We start from the raw sequence: 24,738 nt of genomic DNA, 5'->3' as shown, positions 1-24,738 counted from the left end.
CAATCTCTTAAACAGTAGTCCACTCTTCATTAAAAATATAATGTTCAAAGAATGAAGTACAATGAAGAGGTCCAGCAAGATGCTACATCACTGAGAGTCCAGGATCAAACACAACTATTTCTGTGCAATGATAACTAATTCTAGAACAGGAATTTGAATAACCAATCCAGGCCCAGATTCTGTCCCCTAAGCAAAACCTAAGCTACGGCCAAAGCACTTGCAGTTAATTTGACAAAAACTGGAACAACTCCGTTTTGAATCCCAATGTTCAAAAGGAGGAGGTCTACTTCTGTTAATCGACTGGTCCATGCTATAGCATCTAATATTTAGGGACTGTTTAGTACAATAATCTTAAATGGATGCTAGAAATAAACAATCAATGAAAAGCTGTCAAAAGTGACAGTGCGTAATGGTCAGATTGTTTTAAAACTTATAGAATGCATTACAGCCTGCCTTAGAGTAAAACATAATGGGGGCAATCATGCCCACTGGTATTTACAGCGCTTCCTGTTGACTACTCTCACTATGGAAGTTGACAAGCTATTTGGATGGCTTAATATGGAGACTAGTAAATGAAATGAATAGTTTGAAATGACCCCATCAAATACATTTCTTTTGAACTTGGTTTGTCTTCCAGTTGGGTTCTGGGATCTTGGACAGGTACTCATCTGGCTCCCTAAGTTGCAAAGATCTTTTCCAAATATTCTTCATGTCATGCTCCTTAAAGACGTTGTGGCTTATGCCTTCTTGGTGACATCTTGTATTTTTGTGTGGAGGGGTGTGTTATATGGTTTGGTACGATGCAGGTTTGTTGCTGGTGAAACAAGTTTGAAGCATTTTGAAACCATAAGTATTCAGACTATTGCTGAATACAGCACTAAGAGAGCTTGTATATTGTCATCTATAAATTAATTCAATTTAACTCAATTGTAGGAATAAGAAGAGTGACTGTGGAATTAAGGTGACTTGTTGATGTCACTATTTTCAATGAGGATAATGTCCATTCGACCAATCACAAACACCAACTCATCCAGCACTGAAGAATTTGAATAATTTGAATTAATGACTATAGGGAGCCACTGGCTTGCTGTAATGGAGATTATTCAGGTGTATCTGAGGTTTTTTAGTTTGGATGGGGGGAGAGTTCCTTCTTGTCCTGGAGTTGAGGAGTATGGTTTGGGGTAGGTAGGTTAAGAAGGCCAATGGTCTGTTATGCAAAAGGGGAAAAGAGAAATAATCTAACATGTTGTACAAATTTATTAGTTTGAATGTGCTGGGAATGAACAACATGACAAAGCGCTATAAAGTTCAGGCATATCAAAAAAGATGGCGGGCCAGTTGTATGCCACAGCATACTCTGCTTTTGCCAGGGAGGTTTTGATATGGGTTTGGCAAGGTTTGCCTTTTCAGGAAAAGGTGAATTAATTGATCCAGTTGGAAGGTATGTAGTGGTGTTGTGGCGCTTGGCTGGACGAGACTTGACTATAGCGGGGGTCAATGCTCCCAACTCGGCTCAGGATGGGATTCTTCAGCAGCTTTTGGATGCCAGGAAGCAGCAAGAGGTGGTAGATATAATGAAATCGTGCAGTTTTGATTATAGAGAGTATATAAAAAGTATGCATGTGGAACGTGACAAGGTGGGTACTTTGCTGGCTTGGCTCACAAACCCTAAGAGTGGGGGGACAAAGATATTAGCAATAGATTCTGAGGAGGGTATGAATGTCTATACGCAGGAATCATCAATCTAAGATTTAGTAAATTCTATGCAGGTTTATATGCTATGCCATTGGACCTTCATCCATGCTTTATTAATGACACTTTAGAGCCAGTAGAATTGCCTAAGATTACAATGGAGAAGAAAAAAGACCTGGGTGTGGAAGTAACAATTCAAGAGGTAAAGGCTGCTATAAAGAACATGGCAAGAGGGAAAGTTCCCGGAATGGATGGTTTCCCTATGGAATTTTATTTGACATATGTGGAAGAATTGGCACCAAGACTAATTAATCTTACCTTGCAGTCTGTAAGGCGGGCAATTGTCCCGGACAGCTGCAGAAGCAATAATCATCCCATTGTTATAGGCAGGAAGGGCCTCTGAGGATATACCGGCTTATCACCCACATTCTATACTAAATCTGGATTACAAGATATTGAGGAGAGTATTGGCAATGTGCCAATCTCGATTATTGTCTAGGTTAATATTTACAGACCAGTCTGGGTTTATTCTGATAAGGAATATGCCTCATAATATTAGAAGGGTATTGGCAATCTGGGAAGGAATACGGCTCATAATATTAGGAGGGTATGGCGATCATGTGATCTGATTTTGCAGAGAAGGAAAAAGGAGTGATTGCTGCAATTTATATTGAAAAGGGATTTGATAGTTTACATTGGGATTACCTTTATGAAGTGCTCAGTAAAATGGGATTGGGAAACCCATTTATTTCATGGGTTAGGCTTCTGTATGTAGCAGCTACTGCTTGTGTAATAATGGGTAGGCATATTTCAGAAAAATATGCAGTGAGAAGAGGGGCCTAATAGAGTGCCTGATCTCATCATTATTATTTGCGTGTACTATGGAGCCAATTGCTAGTTGGGTGAGGACAGGGGGGTTTACAGGGGTCTGGAGGTGCGGGATGTGCAAAATCTTTCAGCATTATATGCAGGTCTTATGTTTTTATTTCTCAAAGAGGCTAATGTTGATTTGCTCCATACCATGAACCTCTTAAATTGGTTTGGGAATTCCTCAGGGTTATGCATCAACCTGAATAAATCATATGTGGTCCCATTACAGAAGGATGTGCTGAAGCCTTTTACTCTGAGGGGGCTTAATTTAGAGGTAACATATCTAAAATATCTGGGGTAAGATTATACCTTGCTCCCATTGATTTATTGCAGGGTAACATTTGGGTGGCTATTAGAAGTTTACAGAAAAGTGAAGATTTTTGGACAATGCTGCCACTTTCAGTGTCAGGACGAATAGCTGTAGCAAAAAGGGTGGCATTGTCCCGATTACTTTACATCTTCACAACATTGCCCTTTTATGGGGAACAGATAGGTGAGGAGTGGCATTGACCAAGCTGCAACAGCCCACTAGTCAGGGAGGACTAGCCACACAAGATATGAAAATCAGCACAGTTGCAATGGTTTGCACAATGGATTCATTCTCAAAGATTTCTGGGCAGGTGGATTTGGAGAGGAAACACGATTTGGATGTGTTGTATAGAATACTCATGGCCCCTGTCAGAGGACCAGTGCAGGGAATGCTCTCTACGTAGAAGGTTGTGCGGCACTGTTGGCGTCAAGTGCTTCACAAGCTCATACTCAGAGGCCCTATTCCTCTGGCATTCCTTTGAGGAGTTTGGAACAAGTCATTCTTGGCGGGACGATTGTGGGGCTTAGCGGACTGGGCAAACCATGGGATGCATACATTAGGAGATTTGTAAAGTGATTGGGGGATATTATTATTTGAGTTATTTTCAGCCACTTAAAACATCCCGAGAGGTCGATTTTTGTTCCATTTAGTGGTGGTTGCTAGATTGCGCAATCTTTGAGGTGTGCGTTTAGTAGAGCTGCAAGTACATAGTGCTTGTCAAATATTGTGTACCACAACAGGTCATATGAAAGTGGTGACGAGCCTTTATCAGGCAATAAGAAGTAATATTATAATGCCTCACATTTGTATAAGCGAAAAGGGGGAGCAGGATTTAGCACATCCAATACCAGAGTTGGAAGGGTCTAAAATTCTTAGAAATCCATACATTGTATCTTGAAATATGAGATTTATCATTCAAATTTTTTCTACTTGCACAGAGCGTGTCTAACTACCGGAAAAATAGCTCACATTTACCAGACAAATGCGGCATGCCCGAGATGTGGTGAACATAGGCATAAATGTAGCACATGGTATGGTCATGCGCGTTATTAGTCGAACACTGGAGGGAAGTAATATTCTGTATACATGAGGCAACAAAGATATCAATTGAATGTACTCCTATGGTCAGTGAGCTGGGGAGATTTCCAAGACCTACAAAGTATAAACATATGACAGGATTTATTGATTTAGCTTTGGTACTTGCAAGACGTGAAATAACCATGAACTGGAAGGCGCACAGGGCCCCTTGGGTCGCAACATGGAAAGTGGAGGTGGTTTGTAGGGTGGGTTATGAGAGTGAAGTACTGTATAGTGATATGAGGAAAGGAAGAGGATCAACTGAAAGAGTTTATGCATGGGATCATTTATTAGATTCCCTTAAAGATTTAGAAAAGAATGATAATTCTGGGGAAGAGAATAGGTAAAAATTTAGTTTGCTAAATAAATATGTGTTGTATACATACTGTATTGGGGACTGAGCTTAAGGGAGGGTGGTGATAAGGGGGTAAGTTGTTTAATATTGTTATGCATGTATTATTAAAGATTGTAATAGAAATGTGTTTACAAAACAAAAAATGTATCTTGGGGCTGGGCTCAGCCAAAGGGGGAGTGGGACTGCTTATTGACTCTTCCACACTTGATCCCATTGTGTCAGTGACTGGTGCATTGGTGTGGTGAAGAGGTCAAGGGCCAATACATGCCCTGACAGACTTGCTTCCGTTGCATAGGCCAACCTGTTTCAGTGCTACCAGCCAGGGCCTGACCTGCAGCAGCCGCCCGCCAACCCTCTGGGAGAATGAATGGTGGGCACTAGAAGGGGTGAGGAAGAGCAGTAGAATGGAAAGAGCCAGCTTCCACCTTGGTGCAATGATTTTCAGTGGCCAGATTAGAATGTCAAGACTGCACTAAAAAGGAAAAGAAACAATGCCCAATAGTCCATGCGATAAGCACTGCATGCAAGAGATATTCAGAGCCCACTGAAAAACTTGAGTAACACCATAAGATATACTACAGAACCAAATGGGCATTTTGGTGACTTGTCTAATTTATGCCTGTAGGAAAGAAAACCATCACAGAAAGTCCCCTCCAGAAGAAGCCATCCCCTATCTCTGCTAAAGAACAAATTGTCACCTACTGGTTTCTAAGTCACCAAAGCACAGGCAAAGTGTACCATGGACAGCAAAGATTGTCTACGAAGTTTCACATAAGCAGTGAAGAAAGGGCTGGTCTGTGCTCAATTGTCATACCCCAGAACATATGAGGTTTTTTTTTTGAGTCTTTTTTTGCAAAATAGATCATTGACTGCAGGTTGTGAACATCCTCAAGGGATTAGAACATCCTTTCTAATGTTTGGGATCTCTAAAACAATGTACAGTTTATCTTCACAGGAATACAACAGAAAAACCTTTCCTTCACCCTGTAGCAATGGAGACTTTTGAACATGAATTAGAAATGTTGAAAACAATGGATGTCATTGAGAAGGTGATGGGTTCAATCCCATGGGTGCTCCCGATGGTGATAGACACCACACCGGTGCAAACAAGTACAGAGCACCTTCGCTTTTGAATGAGCTTCCGAAATCGAGCCATCAAGCATGAGTGGCATACCATGCCCTCCATGAATGAAATGATAATAGCTCTCATCAAAGTTGGGTGAAGCTCCAAAATGGACCTTGGTGCCTATTATCACCAGTCAATATTAGACAAAAAAGTAACCCCCTTTTTAATGCACTTATGGCTCAGGAGATATAAAAGAGTGAACTGCAGCTGAATAATTTCAGACCCCCTTGAAGGTTATGCTGTCAGGGCTAGGTGGCATGCCCAACATAAGTGACATCATTTTCCTGTACTAAAAACAGTCAAAGAACATCACCATCATTTGATCACAACCCTGAAAAGACTTTTGGATCACAGTCTTACACTACACCATGAACAATGCAAATCATTTTTTGGGATAACTATTCTTGAAGGAGGTCCACCCCCCATAAAAACAGACCTTATCTGGAACACTCTGGCTCCTGAGTAAGTAAAGAAGTTAGAATATTTTTAGGGATGGCTAATTATTGTGACCACATTATTCTGAACCTGGGAAACCTGAATGAGCACCTCTAACACCTCAAAAATGACCCGTCCAAGTTGGAATGGGGATCTACCCATGAGGATGCATTAAAAAAGGTGAAGGAAGCGTTAATGTCACCACCATGGCATATTTTAACCTACAAATTAAGACTGAACTGGTGGTCGATGCTGGTAAGGCTTGGAGCAGACACACAGGTACTTGATCAAAGAAACAACATGCAGGCGTCAGCAGATTTTTCAAGCTGGGTTCTGACTGAAGTGGAAGCCAGGTACTCTCAGATTGAAACGAAAGCTCTGGCAATTAAGTAGGAGTGCCACCATTTCCATCTATACCTCTACCATAGAAGCCTCAAAGTCGTCACAGGCCACAAACCGTTAGTCAAATTATTTCAAAGCACCTCCCAGCACCCACCACCAAGAATGGCAATTCTCCAATTAACATGCAAAGAGATTTTTTTTTTTATTAAAGAGAACAGAGGCTAACATTATGCAATAGCTTTTTATTGCTGCCCCAAAACACAGCCCTTTAAAGAACAACAAATACATCATTTTGCATTAGAATGTCCAGACAATATGTATATCCAAGACAGGCAGTCATCATCCTCGTTAAGCTGTGATGAGACAGGAAAAAAATCTTCATCATCTGCAAAACATTATTAAAAGTTGTCAACAAATATTCACCCACAAATACTTCAAGATTTAACATTAAGAGTTAGAATAATATTAATAAACTTAACTAATATTATTTTTTTATTTTATTTATTTCATATATTTTTTCTTTTCCTCTGCTCATAGGATGAGGAAGGTGGGATAATGTTCTCCGTTGTCTTTGGTGAATTCAAGATTAGCTTTGCATGTTAATTGGAGAATCACGATTTCATTACAAGACCGGAAGCTACCATTATGCAAGTTTGAAGCCATCCAGCGCCACACAACTCACATGCTCCACAGGCCCTAAATATAATGTTGCAAAAGTATTCAAATTAGACCTATCAGCTGCTTTTAAATTTTCTGTTAGCGAACCACCAGCCCAGAAAACCTTGCTTGCCATTGCACCGCTTGAAGCATGAGCAGCAAATCTAGAAGGATTTATACCTGCTTTACTGGCTTTCGTGACTGCTTCATAGGGATTGGCGTAAGACAGTAATAAGTGTTCCTCTCCATCTGCCCTAAACTTCTGCAACATTTCCCTCATATGATCTCATACATTTCATCACGCATAGCTTCTCACACTCATGAAAATAGGGCTAAAAAACTGTCTCAGACATCGTTCTATGCTTTTCCAAATGTCATAACGTACCCCTTCAGGAGAATAAAATCTATTCAAAATTTCCAATGCCTTAACAGCAGAAAGTCTTCTAAAGGAAATTAGGCAAAGTACATTTGCTAACTCCAAAGAGATCTGTCTAAGTGAAATCTAAGTATTACCTGCCCTGAAAATTGCTGGCATCCGGTTCTGCAAAAAATTGGGGAGCTTTTCCAAAGATAGCTTTACCATTTTCAACCACAATTCTAGATCCTCTTGTGCAGCCACTGACAAGGAAACTGCGTCTCCATACCCTAAACCTTTCTCTGACCCAAGGTCTTCAGCCTTTGAAAAGCTCTGTAATATAAGGTCTCTGGGGAAATGGCCTAAATGGAATACAACATTAGTCACAAGACTCTAGGTCTGTCGGGGTGAGTGTATCCCTTGCCAGGACCTCCCTTATCTCGTTCCTTATCGTTGGCACCATCTTCTGCAGAAGAATCCGATGGGATAACATAGTATCCACATGAAACCATAAGAATTCTATGTTCTGTGTGGGGACCATAACAGACTTTTCTACATTTTGTATCAATCCTAAACTGTCTAGAAGATCCCTTGTCCAAACCAGATGTTTCAACAATTCTTTCTTGTCTTGGGACATTAGCAAAATATCTTCCAAACAAATTATTAGTTTGGCCTCTCTCCCAGGAAGGCTACTACTGGGCGCATCACCTTGCTGAAACACCAGGGAGCTGAGGACAGCCGAAGGGTATGCAGAGGCACTGGTATAGGGCACCTCTCCACCTGAATTGTAAAAACCTCTGACTCTCCTTTGCCATAGGTATGTTGAAGTATGGGTCCTTTAAATCTAATTTCACAAACAAATCTTTTTCCTTCGAGATGTAGCTAAATAGATGGATTCCTTCCATCTTGAAATGTCTGTAACCAGGAACTTATTTAGCTCTTTTAAATGTATCACAGGGCACCAACCTTTGTTCTTTTTGTGAGAAAAACTGTACTCACAAAAACTTCAACCTACTCCGACTCTACTACTTGAGGCAAAGCCCCTTTTTCTAACATCTAGGCCACCTCTGTGTCTATCAGTTCCATATTTTCTGCATCCCAGGCCAACTCCCTTGGCGGTTTATGTTGTACAGGTGTTCCCCCAGAAAGGGTGAATAACCCCAATCTTCCCCCATTTTTTTAAATGGGAAGAATTAACTGTGGCATATAAGTTCACCTCGAGGACCTCACCATCAGGTCTTGATCTTCGTCCACTGGATCTTGAATTTCTTCCTCTCTGAGTGTAGAAGCTTGAGTTGGAGCAGTATCCCCTTCTGTAATTCCCATAGTTTCTGGACTCTTGGGAGTAGTATTGGGACCTAGGGAATCCATGGTTGACAGCCAATCCCCTTCTGTCAGCCCTTCCAAAATACAGCTCCTGGGATGAATACGTGTCTCATATTGGTCTGTGTCCTGCAAAAGGCAGTAAAGGCGAAGACATACTTCCCCAGGGATTTAACAAAGGTCTCCCAAAGGGAAGTTCCTTTGGGTCCCCCTTGTCCTCTCTGTTGGACAAATCACTAATGGTGGGTACATTCTCATCAGGACTGCTTTTCTCCTATCAATTATTAAGACCTGCATTTGTGTTACCTAACATGCAAATCGTGCGCTGGGTGCAGCCTCTCAAGAGGTTCAAACTGACCCTGGTATTCTTGCTTCAGTCCTCCTCAGCCGTAATAAGTATGCGTTTCAAAGGACCCTGCATATCAAGGACCTTGTCCTGACATTGCTTCAGGCACATCTCAATCCCTTTCCTGGGGTCTTTTCCAAATTTGAACATGAAAGTTATGAGTTCAGGGTTTAAATTGTGTGTAGTACAAGTCTTCTCTCCTGTGGATGCCCTTGGGCACTCATCCCTCAACAAATTGCTGGTATCTTTATCCAAAGTTTTTCTCATCCATAGTTTGAAAAATGTAGCCACGTCATCCATGGGCCACCACTTTGCACTTCAATAGAGTTTTATCATATTGGGGTTGAACATATTGCCCCCAAAGGGGTCATTACCATTCGTAGAGGTTGGTGCTTGGCCCAGGGTGTCATGCAGGCTCTTAAAGAGGTCTGCAACTCGTTTGTGCCATCAAGGTCACTCTGTCTCATCATGCTACTATGGACAACCTTCACCAGTGGCCTTGATGCTGCCGCAAGCACTATTATCTATTGTAGCGCTCAGGCTACCACTATCATAAGCAATGGTTTCCACCTTCTCAAGATCCTTCCTCTTTTGGGAAACTTTACCCCATTTACGAGCATTAGAGGTAAAAGGGGAATCCCCCACAGACTAGGAAAAATAGATTTCCTCCGAAGGGGTGTCCCTCTTCTTCTTTGCAAGTGCTGCATCCACCGCCTCTCTAACAGAGGATCTGAACTCTTCCTCAAAAAATTCAACCCCAGTGTGAACTTGGAGATTGGTCACCTCCATTTTGATCACAAAACAGTGATGTAAGTATCCAAAATAAAAGATAGAGGCCAATATATAACAGGGTCAGAGTAGAGTTGAAAAAACAACCTCTATAAAGCTATAAGTAGAATTAGAAACCTCAGTTCATACAACCTCACCACAGCTGAAAAATCTACCTTAACAAGGCCAGCAGGGGAAGCTCATGTTCTGTTGTGAGCTCCTGAAATGTGATCTTTCTCAAATGCTTTGACTCAGACTAATACGGCCGCAGGCTGGAAGCCAAATGTCCCCCAAGGTTTGCTGCTAATTAGAAAGATTGTTACAATGTGCTAATCAAAAATGCAGGACTGGTTGCCTTGTAACGAGCTCCTGTCAGACATGTTGCCAAGCAATCTTTGTATAAAACAAAGGAGGATGGTTAGTCCTCTTTCCCTTATTATCACTAGCGTGAACGCATAGCTGATGCTCCCGTGATCACGTGCTCTCCCCCAAACAGATAAGGAAAGGTGAACCGGCACCTGCGGCCCTGCTCCAGCGGTTGTGTTCAAAGGTCAGCAATCACGTAGCTGAATACAATGCCGGCATGCCGCTACCGTGCTCCGCAAGCAGGACGCGGCCTGATCTTTGGCAAGGGTGCTGATTAAGAAAAAAAGGTTGGCAGGCCTTGCCCTTGGCCAAACCTCAATGATGACGGTGAGTGGTCGACTGTAGCAAATCTTAAAAATGTATCAGGTATTAAACATTACAGTTTTAAGAACATTTACACATTATCCCCAAATACGTACTAGGCATAACCATAAATTTGAAGGGCAACCTATGCCTATTAAAATCGGGCATAAAAAAAACCAATAGTAAATTATCAACAGGTAAGACAAACATCAGAAATATGCAGAGGCATGAACGTATCTATATGGGAGCGGGTAATAAAAGAGGATGATGACTGCGGGCTGTGGATATATATATTTTCTTGACATTCTAATACCTTTTGATGTATGTGTTGTTCCTTAAAGGGATGCCTGTTAGGGCAGCAGTCAAAGGTTATTACATATTGGTAGCCTCAGGTCAAATAATGAAATTGAAAAGTGGGTAGTGCAGCTCCATTGGTACAACTTATTCTTTAACTATTGACCAAGGGCTAGCAACTCCGCTGCCAACTTTTGAGGAGAATGCAGCAACAGTGCTCTAGCAAAGTGGAGATATGGAAAAGTACCAAGGAATAATTTTGCAGGCTGTGTGCCTGAATGCCATGAAGTTTCATGATATAGCTCTAGAAATCGCCCAAAATGATTGCCTGTAAAAGGTAAAACTGGCACTGTAGCAAGAGTTGTGGAAGACATTTTTAGCCCAATGTCCAGTGCATGATACCCAGATTTGGAAGACCCTCATGCAGCGGCGAGCCAATGCAGCACTGAGCACCACCAGCAAGGGATTTGTTCCCAGGGGAAATTGCTTCATAATCCTCCAATCTCTAAAAGACTTATGGTGTCATTAAGATGGGGGGCGGACTTTGCACTTTGGATAACAAACGTTCCTTTCAGTGAAATGAATTTGAAAACTACCTACGACAGCTAAAGATTGGTCACTACAGGATCATACATTGATGGCCACAACTGAATGGTGATGTAAATTCCTTAATGCACACCCTTAACAAGGCACTGCGGATAGGAATTGATCGAGGTGGGGACCCTGAGTAGGCACTTCACAACATTTTAAAGTTGTATCATAACACCCCACACTGTGTAAGTCAGTACGACCCGGTCACCCTCCGATTTAGGCAGCCACTCAGAGACCCTATTGAATGCTCTCCTCTTAGGCACCCACCCCGCCTGGATGTAGAGGCCATCCACTGGCGCAGAGATTGCAGCCTCAAATTGAGCAGTCTCTGAAGAGCTCTGTAACAAAGGGTACCAGGGTTTGATAAAAGATCAGCGCTTGAGGTGGACATTCTGCAGCCCCCTTGGAAAGGGAGAGTAGACTGTGGTAGGAGTAAAAGCAACAATGATAACAGTGCAAAATGGAGGGGAAATGAGTTTGAGTTTGAGTTTGAGTTTAAAATTACTTGTATAGCGCACGTATACCAGCGGTTTCTTGGCGCTAGAGCTAACAGGATCCGGGGCAAAAGGCTGGGGGAGCTGCGGGAGTATTATTCAAAAGACTTCGTAAACAAATAAGTCTTAAGGTGTTTACGGAATTGTGAGTACAGAGTGATGGAACGAAGTTCAAGGGGAAGGGAGTTCCAGAGGGTCGGGCAAGGGTGGCAAATGTTGAGCCTCCCCACTTCTTTCTCCGGTAGCGTGGGATGGTAAGGAGGGACTGGGAAGACGAGCGTAGTTCCCTGGTGGGAACGTAAGGAACGATCTCGGAAGAAATGAACGCCGGTGCCAGGTCAAGTCGGGCCAGGAAGGTGATGGAGGCAAGCTTGAATTGGTACCTGGCTAGCACGGGGAGCCAGTGTAAAGATTTCAGAAGGGGGGTAGAGTGGTGAAATTTTGGAAGTTTAAATGCCAGGCGGGCCGCCTGGTTCTGTATCTGCTGTAGGCGCCACAAGCTATATGCAGGGATGCCGGCATATAGGGCGTTACCGTAATCCAGGCGGGACACCACCATGGCCAGGATGATAAGCTTGAGAGCAGAGAAAGTGAAGAAACGGGACACCCTGCTTATAGTGCGCAGTGAAAGGAAAGAAGAAGATACCACAGAGCTAACCTGGGAGTGAAGGGTGAGTTGAGAATTAAGTTTTATGCCTAGGGTTTTGACAGAGGAGGAGGGTGCAGGAGAGGGGCCGAGAGAGGGAGGCCAGAAGAGAGAGGACCAGGGGCTGGGTGAACCACCCGTCAACACCAGCTCAGTCTTGTCGGGGTTAAGTTTGAGGTGATTGTGGTTCATCCAGTCCCTGATATGGAGCATGACAGATTGAAAGTTTAGAACAGAAGAGGGGGAAGAGGATAGATTGAAAACAAGCTGGAGGTCATCCGCATAATTAAATACGGCGACCTCCATCTGTTGGAGAGAAAAAATAAGAGGGGCAACATACAGATTAAACAGGAGGGTGGAAAGGGAAGAGCCTTGGGGAACCCCGCACTGAACTTTCCGGACGTCCGCTGTGAAGTCACCTAGGCGAACGGCCTGGGTGCGGTCGCTCAGGAAGGAGGATAGCCAAACCAGAGCGGTCCCCCCGATCCCCGCCGCCTTGACACGGGATAGCAAGATGGTGTGATCCACCGTATCAAAAGGCGGCTGAGAGATCGAGGAGCACAAGGGCCTGGTGCTGATTGGTATCCATACCCTCCCTGAGGTTGTCCAGGACCGAGATGACAACGGACTCCGTAGAGTGTGCGGGGCGGAAGCCGGCCTGGCGGGGGGCAAGGGCTCCATGCATCTCCACAAAGGAGCTCAGAGCGCAGGTGACATGGCGCTTGAGCACCTTAGCCAGAAATGGCAAGAGGGAGATGGGGCGGAAATTGGCAGGGACAGAGGGGTCTGCCCCGGGTTTTTTCAAAATAGGCACAATAACCGCAGACTTCAAGGGGTTAGGAACAACGCCTTGAGCAAGAGAGCTATTGAGGAGGTGAAGGGGGGGGGTCTGGGCAGGTAACAAAGATGTGGCGGAGAATGTGGGCCGGACAGGGGTCAAGCGGATGTACCATGTTACAACGCATACCGTTACAACTACCTACTATTACAACGCGACCATTACAACGCATACCATTACAACGCATAGCGCTTTGAGGTGCTGGATAGTGGTAAGTATAATTTACTATTCTAACTCCAGTCCCCGTGGACACTAGGGAAGGTGTTGGATAGTAAATTATACTTATTCCCTATCCTAGAGCGCCCCCCAGCGCAATGCGTTGTAATGGTATGCGTTGTAAAAGATGCGTTGTAACAGTAGGTAGTTGTAAAAGATGCGTTGTAACGGGTGTATACCGGGTCAAGCGGGGAACCAGACTTGACCAGAGGCACTAAGGAGGTCAGACCTTCCCTAGTGATGGGGGGAGGGTGGTAAGTTCGCCCTTGGGAGGGGGACATTGGGGGTCAACAAAGGAGGGAGAAGGGGGAGGGATGTTGGCCTTGATGGTAGCAATTTTATGAATAAAGTAATTATTGAGGGAGAGGCAGAGTTCTTCGGACGGGGCGGGCTTAAGGGTTGTTCTGTCCGAGAACGCCAGGTTGTGGACGATCTTGAAAATCTCCTTAGACTGGTTTTCCGCTGCTAAGATTTTGGAGGAGAAATATGATGTTTTGGCCTCCAAGATGTCTTTTTTATACTGGGTAAGGATGTTGGTATACTCCAGTTTTAAAGTGGGGCAATAGTTTCTCCTCCATGCCCGCTCGGCGCGGCGTACTTTTAGTTTGGTGGCTTTAAGCTCTTCGTTAAACCACCGGTTGGCGTCCTTCTCACGCTTGGAGGTGATGCGCTTGAGCGGGGCAACGGAGTCGCGGCCAGAGGAGAGCCACTGGTCTATGGCATCTACCTGGGAGAGAGTGGAAAGGCCCTGCAGGGAAGGGAGGGAGGAGGAAAGAAGGGAGGAGACACTTTCCGGGTTAACTCGACCCCACGATCGAACCCAGGTGTTTTTGGGGCGGGGGGGCTTAGCTGGGGGGTGGATAGAAAGGGAGAATGAAATCAGGTGGTGGTCAGACCACGAGCAGGGCGAAATGGAGAGAGATTCCACAGGGCAGTTCATGGACCAGATCTGGTCAAGCATATGACCTTTGATGTGGGTGGGGGAGTGAACGTAGGATGTGAAGTTAAGGGATTGGAGGTGTTTCGGAGAATTCCTTAGAGGACGAACATTCAGCGGGGTCGGAGGGCCAGAAATTGAAGTCGCCAAGAAGCAGAATGGAGGAGTTATTGACTGTAATAGTGGCCAAGACATCCAAGAAGTCAGGGAGAAACTGTAGAGGGGTTTGAGGAGGACGGTAGGTGAGAAAGCAGGTCAGGGGGGGAGAGGTGGAGGTGGTGCGAATCACCAGGAATTCGGTGGTCGCGATGTCAGGCAGGGATAGTATTTGAAAGGGAAGATCGGCCCGTGCGATGACCGCCACGCCACCCCCGGCTCTGCCAGAAGGGCGGTCCGCCCTGAGGGCATAGTAAGTGGCCGGTAAGGTGGATAGTAGGGCAGGGAGGGAGTCATCGCATAACCAGGTCTCCGTTAGGAAAAGAAGATCTGGGGCATAAAGATCCAGCAGGACCGAGAGTTCATGCGCGTGGGCGACAGCGGACCGGGTGTTAAGATAGAAGGCCGTGAGGGCTTTAGGGGTTAACGAAGGAATGATGCTACGAGGCGGGAGAGAGGGGCCAGCTGTAGGAAGAGGGATGTAAGGAGGGGCGGTGGGGGGGAGCCCAAGGGAGGATATGCGAGAACAATGGAGGCCGTAATGGGCCAGGGTCCCTGGAGGCTGCGTAGTTGGTCCGGGGTATAGGTGATGAGCGGGGCAGAGTGACGTGCCCCTAGCCCCGGACAGTCGCGGACGGGCGCAGACGGGCTTGCCTTAGGCGCGCAATCGTCGCGCCCGCTGCGCTCGTCCGCTGCGCTTCCTACCAAGACACATGATTTATGTTGGATGGTCAGGGCGTTGGAGGGGGTGTGGCCAACAGAGGGGGCGTGTCTCGTGGCGCGCCTCGCCCTCGGTAATGGCGACCAGGGTGAAGAAAGTCGTTGCAGCGTGAGCCCGCTGTTTAAAAAGATGCCAGAGAGTGCAGTAAGTCAGGTAAATATTAAAAGCACAATATCACAACAATTTTTAAAAATAGCAAGTTTTCGCGCTCCCGGCTTTCCGCCTCAGGAGTCCTTCGTTAGTGTCGCGCCATAGAATCTGCGCGCACTATTTATACAATTGGTGAGGGGGCGTGGCCAACAGAGGGGGCGTGTCTCGTGGCGCGCCTCGCCCTCGGGAATGGCGACCAGGGTGAAGAAAGTCGTTGCAGCGTGAGCCCGCTGTTTAAAAAGATGCCAGAGAGTGCAGTAATATTTACAACAAGGGGTGGTGAGGGACAGAGTCTCTGAATTAAGCAGAAAGCTCTCACCCAGTCAAGAGATCAGGGCTAGATCCAACACCGTTTTTTAGCTCACTGCACCATCCCAGTTTCAGAACCTGGCTGTATGCAAATTAGTCTGTTCCTGTCCCAGTGCATGATGGGAACAGGGCAAACCAAACTACAAAAGCCAATTCTTACACTGGGAAGGAAACAAGCTCCCGGGGACCGGTTTCTGGCATTACAGCCGTCTTCGGCCCGGTTTGCTTGAATCCTGATGGTGCAATGAGCAAGGGTCTCACATCTGAGAATACCCTTCCACGCTTAGGGTGGACAAAAATATTTACAACAAGGGGTGGTGAGGGACAGAGTCTCTGAATTAAGCAGAAAGCTCTCACCCAGTCAAGAGATCAGGGCTAGATCCAACACCGTTTTTTAGCTCACTGCACCATCCCAGTTTCAGAACCTGGCTGTATGCAAATTAGTCTGTTCCTGTCCCAGTGCATGATGGGAACAGGGCAAACCAAACTACAAAAGCCAATTCTTACACTGGGAAGGAAACAAGCTCCCGGGGACCGGTTTCTGGCATTACAGCCGTCTTCGGCCCGGTTTGCTTGAATCCTGATGGTGCAATGAGCAAGGGTCTCACATCTGAGAATACCCTTCCACGCTTAGGGTGGACAAAAATATTTACAACAAGGGGTGGTGAGGGACAGAGTCTCTGAATTAAGCAGAAAGCTCTCACCCAGTCAAGAGATCAGGGCTAGATCCAACACCGTTTTTTAGCTCACTGCACCATCCCAGTTTCAGAACCTGGCTGTATGCAAATTAGTCTGTTCCTGTCCCAGTGCATGATGGGAACAGGGCAAACCAAACTACAAAAGCCAATTCTTACACTGGGAAGGAAACAAGCTCCCGGGGACCGGTTTCTGGCATTACAGCCGTCTTCGGCCCGGTTTGCTTGAATCCTGATGGTGCAATGAGCAAGGGTCTCACATCTGAGATTACCCTTCCACGCTTAGGGTGGACAAAAATATTTACAACAAGGGGTGGTGAGGGACAGAGTCTCTGAATTAAGCAGAAAGCTCTCACCCAGTCAAGAGATCAGGGCTAGATCCAACACCGTTTTTTAGCTCACTGCACCATCCCAGTTTCAGAACCTGGCTGTATGCAAATTAGTCTGTTCCTGTCCCAGTGCATGATGGGAACAGGGCAAACCAAACTACAAAAGCCAATTCTTACACTGGGAAGGAAACAAGCTCCCGGGGACCGGTTTCTGGCATTACAGCCGTCTTCGGCCCGGTTTGCTTGAATCCTGATGGTGCAATGAGCAAGGGTGCAAGAGTGCAGTAAGTCAGGTAAATATTAAAAGCACAATATCACAACAATTTTTAAAAATAGCAAGTTTTCGCGCTCCCGGCTTTCCGCCTCAGGAGTCCTTCGTTAGTGTCGCGCCATAGAATCTGCGCGCACTATTTATACAAGTGGTGAGGGGGCGTGGCCAACAGAGGGGGCGTGTCTCGTGGCGCGCCTCGCCCTCGGGAATGGCGACCAGGGTGAAGAAAGTCGTTGCAGCGTGAGCCCGCTGTTTAAGAAGATGCCAGAGAGTGCAGTAAGTCAGGTGAATATTAAAAGCACAATATCATAACAATTTTTAAAAATAGCAAGTTTTCGCGCTCCCGGCTTTCCGCCTCAGGAGTCCTTCGTTAGTGTCGCGCCATAGAATCTGCGCGCACTATTTATACAAGTGGTGAGGGGGCGTGGCCAACAGAGGCTGGCTTATGAAAACCCAAGAGGTGATGGCACGAAACCATTGCTAACCAGGGATAACTTGATTTGAAGTGGAGGGTGGGTTATTTTTCTGTCTACTCTCTTGGCACACACCCTCGCCTCACACCTCGTCCACTTTATATCCTCTGAATCGGTCTATTCTGGCAAACAATTTATTACTATTTTCACCCATAATTAGTTGCTGCTTCTATATTTTCTGCTTAATTAATAAATTGATCAACATAATACATTTTTCTAAGGTAGATCCTGAAGCACATGGGCACATAGATTATATGGGCTCTTCAGTGGCAATTGGGATTAACCCCCTGCTAGGAAGATTTTTAGAAATGCAATCTATTGGATCTCCATCAATTGTGCTTGTGCTTGTCTTAGATTCAGCAATAGCTCCTTATTTAATATCCTGTTGTCCCATGGGTGTCTACCCCACATCTGTGTTACAAGAGTTTATCCGGACATCCACATACAAAATAGCTGTAGTAAATGCATTAAGGGCATTTTTACTATTCAGTGTGCTTAACATTCAGCTGTTGATTCATCTCATTAGCTACTGGTCAGAATAACCCTCAACATGAAGTGAATTACACACAATACACAACCTTGAAGGTCACCGACTACCTGCACATTCTAGAGATACTGCAGCTCTGAGGCCTGAAAATGAAGGCTACTGCAGGGGTTCTTAGTGGTACCTGCTCCTTTTTCAAGCTTGAGTAGCTGCCCTGACCACACCAGTTCTAACACAAAACTCAAAGGAGATGATTGCCAGGACCAGCAATGGTAGCCACCCGTGGCTCACAATCCCTTTGTTTCCACACCACGCACAGCCATATGTTCTCACACATCCAGTTGCCCCAGAAACCTGCATCCAGTGTAGGAATCCATCTTCACTGAAATTCATGTATGCTTCACTGGACATACAATGCAACTGGTGCCCAACATTTGCAGTTAAAAAAGAGGACTGGTACGTGATCTACCAAGGCTCTGCTGAATTAATGTCAGAGCTGAGGACTTTGGCACCAATGGGCTTATTTGGCCCTCTCCCAGTATGTGGAAGTGGCAGAGGTATCAGAGATGCGGAAGAAACAATATTTGTAGCAAACAGGGCTTGAGATTGCCTGTGATGGCACATAGATGTCACATAGAGTCGAAGAGCTGCATGGCAGCTGCCTGGGCCACATCACTGCTACGGTCACCTCATGAGGGATCACTGGCAGATCTGAAGTGCCACACAAGAATTAAGATACAGTGGAGAGGGGTGATTGGCAGGGAGTGGTGGCACTGACCACCCACTGACACAATGCCTGCCTGACCGCTAAATGGCAAAATGGCAGCCATCTCAAACATGCTTTAGGCGACTGTTCCTGGGGCAAGACTGTACTCTGGTCGGCAGTCTGGGCAACAAAAATGATCTGGTTGCAGGCTCCTTCCCTGGGAGGGCTGTTCTGCCTATACCCCTGGCCTCTCCCAGCTCTGAGCCCCATAATTAACTGTACACTTGCCGAAAACAACAATCCAATTTATCGAGCACTTGGGTTACAATCAGGAGGCTCAATAGTTGGTGAACAACACCTAGGGAGGCGTTAGTGACAGAGGGGCACACTAAATCCATTTGAGGTTAGGGTGGTATAATTGGGGCTATATCGTCGCAAGTGCAGACCATCTGGTGGTCATGGGAGGAGAAGTGCCCTGATGCCTCAGTTGGAGGCCCGGCCTGTAAAAAAAACACCTGCTATTGAATATTACAAAGTCTGCACATCCACTGATCATGGGGCGGGCGCCATTCAGGCCCCTCTTGCACGGCTCTTTGTGGAATTATCATAGAAGCTTGGCCGCTGGTGTCCCCTGATAAATATTTTTGTGCAGCTTCTCTGACTCTAAAAAATGCACAGTAAAGCAGGGTGTCAAGTTATTTTACCTTGACAGAGGCATAGGAGTCTCACATCAACGCTGCCTCCAATTAGGCAATGCCATCCTTTCGATCCAGGACTTCAAGAAGGAGTTTAGGGAGGAACTGAAAGCCGATCTCACCTTTTGCAACCTTTAAATCAGATATCAGCTTCTGGCTTACTTCCCTCCAGGCCGATGTGGATTTGGTATGCACCTTTACCCTAGATCTAGACACAAAATACCAAGAACTGGAGCAAAGGGTGGCTTTGCTGGAAGACCCCACAGATCAGTTGCAAACCCAATTGCAATCCACCCTTCTGAAATGTGAAGATTTGGAAAATCACTCCCAGTGGGATAAAATTCGAATTCATGGTCTGGAGGAAGAGGTAGAAGGACTGCGCCTAAAGACTATTGTGGTGGGCTTGTTCATCAAGCTTCTGGGGGACAATCATACAGAGCTGAAGCTTCATTGGTTACATAGGGTCAGACTGCTGGTGTCTGGAGGAGAGAGGCACCCCCGAGAGGTTCTAGCAAATTCAATTAAATGATTCTACAAGCTGGCAGGAAACCCGATTCAGTCTAATTTCAAGGTGCTACGTGCTCGCTCTTACAGGACATTGCCCCTTCTCTAGTGGCGTGCTGCCTGCAATTTAACCTAGTGACTGACCAACTACAACAAGACCATGGCAGGTATAGACGGACCTGCCCATTCGGCCTAATTCTCGACAGCCAAAACAAGTTGCACCAGTTTGTGAAACTGGAGTAGGCCGCAGCCCTGTTGGGGTTATCGCTTCCTGAGGATCTGAGGGAGAGATAGGAGAGACCTCTACCGGACCTGCGAGAACCTCTACCAATAAGCAATGGTCGTCGTAGCGTAAAGTGAAATGCTATGGAAAATGATGGGCCTAGAATCTGGTCTGTTTCTTCTTCCTTCATTACCACGGTAAATGAGCAAAGTCGGTTAGATGCTATCTACAAGTTTCAACTTAGGGCCTCATGTAGGTAAATAGTATTTACTGATTCGTAAATACCGAATTTTACCGATTCGGTATTTACGAATCGGTAAATGCCATGTAGCTAAAAAATCTGTAAAAATTACCGAATCGTTAAGATTCGGTATTTACTGAATCGTTATTTACCGATTCGATAATTGCCATTCATTCCTATGGGCCTGGAGGCCCATGGGCATGAATGTCAATTACCGAATCAGTAAATACCGATTCGGTAAAAGGGGGAAAACATTGAAGGGTGGCAGGGTGTCACTTTGACACCCTGTTGCACCCCTCAGTTGTTTACGGGTGCAAATGTTGCAGAGATACATGCCCTACGGGCATGTAGGTCTGCAACATGGCACTGAAGCAATTTGTATTAAATTGCTTTTTGTTTTTTTTTCGTTATTTGCCACCAACTTGTAGTTGTCTCTTCTGAGATGAAATCCACTAGACAACCTGGGACTTCTTTAAAATGAACTATCCCCAGGGCATTACCCTCTCTACAACATAAGACGCCTATAAAGCGGTTATTAACGAGAAATGCATTTTCTTGCTTCACTCAGCAAAGATCTCAAATTGGCAGGCACCCAACTGACTGAGCAAGCTCACAAAGAATCACCCACCCAGTCTTACAAAGGAAGTTCATTGCTTTATGAGGGAAACATAACACCATCTACACATATAGAGCAGATTTAACCCTATTACATCTTGACAAAAAACCATATGAAGATGGGAATAAGGTGGGATCACACCTGGCGCGACAGCGGTGAACCAAATCAGAAAAAGAATACATATACCAGATACACTGGGACTCCGGTAAAGTCATAACTATCAAAGAGGGCAAAGCTCGAGATTTTCAAGACATCAGGAACCCCCTCTACACCCCAGACTCTACAAGTGAAATGGAAATCTTGGATTATCTGAGGGGAATGGATATTCCCTTGGTGCTAGCAGCCCAAAATGAGATCTTGGAAGATCCCTTAAGGGACGATGAAGTCCAGTGGGCTATAGGGGCTCTTAAACTAGATCAATCACCTGGGCCTGATATGTTTACCCCCCAATTTTATAAAGCTGTTGGTTCAGAGTTGGTACCTCATCTGATGGCTTCATTTAACTATGTACCCACATTTCTTAAGTTGTCTCCAACAGTGGGTGAGGCCTTGATCTCTATTATCTGAAAACCAGGGAAGGACCCTTATTTTTGACTTCTTACCAATAAATTGCTTTGCTTAATCTAGATGCCAAACTTTATACAAAGATACTAGCCAATCAGCTAGAAGACAACATGTCGGAATTGATCCACCCTGATCAGTCAGGTTTCATCAAGGGGAGACAGACTTGTGATAATCTGAGGAGGGTGGTCCACCTGTTTGAAAAAGCTACTAAAAAGCGTATCCCAGTGGTGCTCCTGGCATTAAGTGCTGAGAAAGCTTTTAACCGGGTAAAATAGTCCTTCTTTTTCCATACATTGCATCGCTTTGGTGACCTCTTTATAGCTATGGTGCAAGCCAATTATACCATCCCACTGGCCCGATTGTCAGTGAATGGCACTGCTTCTGACTTTTTTAATCTTGGAACATGGCACGAGACAGGGGTGTTCACCTTCCCTGCCTCTATTTGCCCTTAGCATTGAACACCTAGCTGCTAGAGTGTGTGCCGCACCCTTAAACAGCAGGATGTCTTTTAGCTCCGAGGATCACAAAATCTCCCTGTTTGTGGTTGATGTGCAATTGTTCTTCACTTCCCACAAGTCATCTCAGTCAACATTTGCAAGCAGAATTCTAAGCCTATGAAACAGTAGCAAGTTTCCATATTAATCTTCACAAATCCTTTCTCGTTCACCTTCCCTGCCTCTATTTGCCCTTAGCATTGAACACCTAGCTGCTAGAGTGTGTGCCGCACCCTTAAACAACAGGATGTCTTTTAGCTCCGAGGATCACAAAATCTCCCTGTTTGTGGATGATGTGCTATTGTTTCTCACTTCCCCCAAGTCATCTCTGTCAACATTTGCAAGCAGAATTCTAAGCCTATGAAACAGTAGCAAGTTTCCATATTAATCTTCACAAATCCTTTCTCCTCAACCTGACCCTACCAACAAGTGAGATGAGGCAATAGCGACTTCCACCCCCTTCCCTTCCAATGGGTTCAGAAAGAAACAGCTTACTGAGGGATGAAGATTACCTCAGAGGTGGCAGACCTGTACAGAGTGAACAATCCTCCTCTCCTGCATCAGCTGAAGGCCAACCTTAAACGTTGGACTCCACTATAATTAACCCGGCTCGGGTTCATGAATGAAGTAAAGATGTCAGTTTGCTGAGAATCCTATATCATTTTCAGGGACTCCCCAAATAAATCAACTGGAAGTTCTTCTCCTCCCATCGCTCTATGATCTCTGTTTATATGGCAAAAATGCAGAGCTCAACTCCCTTTTCAAGTTGTTAATATTACCCCAGAGAGGCAAGGGGGAGGGACTTACCTGACTTTTCATTGTACTATATTATACTATAAAGCAACTCAATTGTGAGTGATCTCTGAATGTTTAATGAGGGAATAGGACAAATACTGGCTCCACATGGATAGAACAGTGGTTGGAAGATCCTCATGGGTTTTACTGTGGAAACCGAAGCACAATTGGCCACTCAACGCTTACCTAAGTTTTGGGATAGGGGTGAATCAAGGCACTGGTTGGGCAATGTTCCCTTTTCCCCACACCCCTATACACTTTAACACAGCCTTCACACCAGCTCTTTTGCTGGGGCCTTTTTATTTATGATGAGAGGGAGGATACTTTACTATATATGATCAATTTCATGGGCATGGATATCCCACTTTCAAAAAGTGTCAACATGACTTTAATCTACCGGCCTCAGAACTATATCACTACACGCAACTGAAACATTGGGTACTCCAACCAGAGAGCAGGCTAGCAGTCTTCAGGGAACGTTCCTCCATATAGAAGTTTGTATGGAGAGCAGGTGGGTCACAGGCCTGTATATCCTTCCTCTACTCACTCCTGACTGCCACTGCTCGCACACTCACTCCTCACCATATTGAATTCTGGGAGCAGACACCAGGAACAACAATTACTATAGAGCAGTGGCGCAAACTTTGGAGGTATATTCCCAGATTCAATCACTCATTAGGCTTGAGAGATACTCAATACAAAGTGCTTTATGATTGGTGTTTATATCTGGCAGCACGCAAAGAAATGTACCCAGACACGTCTGAGCAATGAATGCTGGAGGGGCATTGGCCTACCTTGAGATTGTAAACATATCTGGTGGGGCTGCCCCGTGATTCAACCCTATTGGTCTGAGATATTGTCGCAAGTGAAAGATCTCTTGCAATACCCTCTCCTGAACACTCCGGAGTTTGTTCTCCTAGGGCTACGGGATGACTCCCTTAAGCATTAAACAGCTGGGAACTGCTCCATTTTATGGCTGGGCGTGGGGGCAGATAAGATGGCTCTAGCTGCATCCTGGAAGAAACCTGATGCCCCCTCAATGTGGCAGTGGCTTGCCCGCCTCTGGCAGACCCTAACCATGTAGCGGATAGCTGATGTCCTCATAGAGACTGAAAAATAGGACTATATATAGGAATCCTTGGTGGGAATTCTATCAAAAAGGCCTGCTGCTCCTCTTCTGTTCTATCAGTACTAGGGTGCTCTACCTCTTCCAAGTCTGAGACCCCAGGAGATAGGAGTTAACCCTGTGACTCGTTCAGGCTCGGCCTGGCCACTCTTCCCAACCCTGCTGGTCTGGGCTCCCAATAATCATTGGCTACTTCTGAAATTCCACTCATGCACATACATTTTTCTTTTCCTTTTGGCGGAGTACTTGGGGGAAGGTGGAGTAAACCTTAGGGACTTGATTCGCTAAGACTTGTTCAGTTGACGGTGTTGATACACTTGCTTGTTTGTTTTTCGCTGAGAAACCCATCTATTAGGAATCTGTGTATGCCACTAGCACTTTTTAATGTCCTCGTGGTCTACTGCACTGGTATTGCTGTCAATATATACTTTGTGCCTTACTAAACTCAAAAAAGAAAGTTTGAGGAAAAGCAAGAGGGCCCTCCCCTCCCTATATTGAATGAAATGACAGAATCCACTGGAGAGGCAAAACTCAGTCTCACGACTGATCAAAGTTGGCTGATCAAAAACTGAGTGACAAAACTACCAAATACCACATGGGACAGACCTCATGCCCTTCTCTGTGCAGAGGTCTTATACGACTCTGTGAAACAGTTAAGGAGGCCTTTAAAATATTATGGTTGTTATTTGAGTGCCTTCACCTTGCTTTCCCTTCATTTAATAAAAGCTATTTAGCAACTCCAGCTCTTTGAGACCCTCAAATTGATTATGATTCCTTGATTGATTGATTGTTATTATTAAGTTTCATATGAAGCTGCTGTTTCTAAGCACTGTAAATAACAGACG

At 45.2% G+C, this 24,738-nt stretch overlaps 1 protein-coding gene across 1 annotated transcript in view; it reads left to right on the top strand.

Annotated features, from left to right (window-relative positions):
* The window catches only part of LOC147684574 (metalloproteinase inhibitor 4-like), a 58,068-nt gene that overhangs the window by 13,025 nt on the left and 20,305 nt on the right, over nucleotides 1-24,738 (top strand). The gene's annotated exons all lie outside the window — the stretch shown is intronic.

This window comes from Lissotriton vulgaris, chromosome 10, assembly GCF_964263255.1.
Source record: "Lissotriton vulgaris chromosome 10, aLisVul1.2, whole genome shotgun sequence".
NCBI classification, from domain to species: domain Eukaryota; kingdom Metazoa; phylum Chordata; class Amphibia; order Caudata; family Salamandridae; genus Lissotriton; species Lissotriton vulgaris.
Note: the sequence above shows the minus strand (reverse complement) of the source record. Positions and strands in the feature narration are given on the sequence as shown.